Source organism: Melampsora larici-populina (assembly GCF_000204055.1).
Source record: "Melampsora larici-populina 98AG31 unplaced genomic scaffold MELLAscaffold_125, whole genome shotgun sequence".
NCBI classification, from domain to species: domain Eukaryota; kingdom Fungi; phylum Basidiomycota; class Pucciniomycetes; order Pucciniales; family Melampsoraceae; genus Melampsora; species Melampsora laricis-populina.
In genome coordinates, this window is record NW_006768889.1 from 65142 (window position 1) to 66400 (window position 1259).

The following is a 1259-nucleotide window of genomic DNA, read 5'->3' on the forward strand; positions in this document are numbered from 1 at the left end:
GCGATTCGACCGGTACCGGAGGGGTTGGAAGTGTATACATGGGAGGCGCAGGGGTTGGTGTGGTATACATGGGAGGGGCGCCGAACGGATGTGCAAAGGCAGGGGGGGGTACAATGCCGAAGGGTATTGGGCGACAGGCAAAGGCTGTTGTTGACCATAGTAATTATGGTGAACAACCGTTCCTAGACTTGATGAAGCGTCAGACGAGGCAGGTGGGTTGAGCCCAAGGAGTTTGTTCTTCTCGATCTCGTAGTGGGCCACTGGGATCCAACGGAATTCGGGCCTTTTGGAAGGTGGGTTGACTTCATCAACACCGCGCACCCCGTCAGCCTGGTACGAAGGAGATGTAAGTCAACTATATTAACCGAAAAGAGGGGGAGGAAGGCAACCGATAAACCATGTTGAACTTACCCAATCATTGGCCCATGTTCTTATGCGAGAGGTATTAAGCAGTACGATTTCACCTGGATTTTTCGGGTTGGGCACCGAGGTGACATTTTCACCTCGCTTGAAGTCTTTGGCAAAGCGTGTCATCAATGTTCTAAGTCGTCTTTCGCCTAGGCTTAAGATGGCCGACTACAAAATTAGAACGTCAGTGCAGTGTTCAAATAAAGGTAAAGGGAGAATAAGTACTTACACCTTGTGAGCCTGCGTTGGAGACCTCACCGTCGGATCCTTCGGATGCCTCGCCGGCGTTTCGGTCAGGCTCGTAGCGTAGATTTGCAATGAAACGAGTGGCGGAATCAGCAAGTTTCGGGTTCTCATGATGGATCTTGAAACCCATAGCGGTCGAAGCAGGAACAAGCAGAGTGGCGGTCATGAATTGCTGAATAGAATCGTTATCATCAATGACCATTTTGACTGCCTTGATTTTACGAGTACCGTTGACAAATCCTTGAATGGTGACCGTTTGCGAATTGCAAGCCTTACTAAGAGCTTCGGATACCCGGGGAAGGGTCTTGTTGCAAGAGTCGAAAAGCTTCGGTTTGAAAAGGGTAAAGTGAAGCTGGGCGTTGGGATCGGTTATCGTGAGTTTGTTGTTCTGGACTTTGGGGTTGTAATTTTCGTACTTCGGGACAGGCGTTTTGGACTGGCTAGGGCGCGACCCGCCAGGGGTTTTGCGTCTCTTAATGTTAGCAGAATCGTCAGGTTGCACTAGTTGCCCAAGATTAAAAGTAACTTGAAAGGTTCGAGCCGTGTCGGATTCTGCAGCTAGCAAGCCACAGTTCGATTGTGAGCTGGCGAGTCGGGCGGTGAAA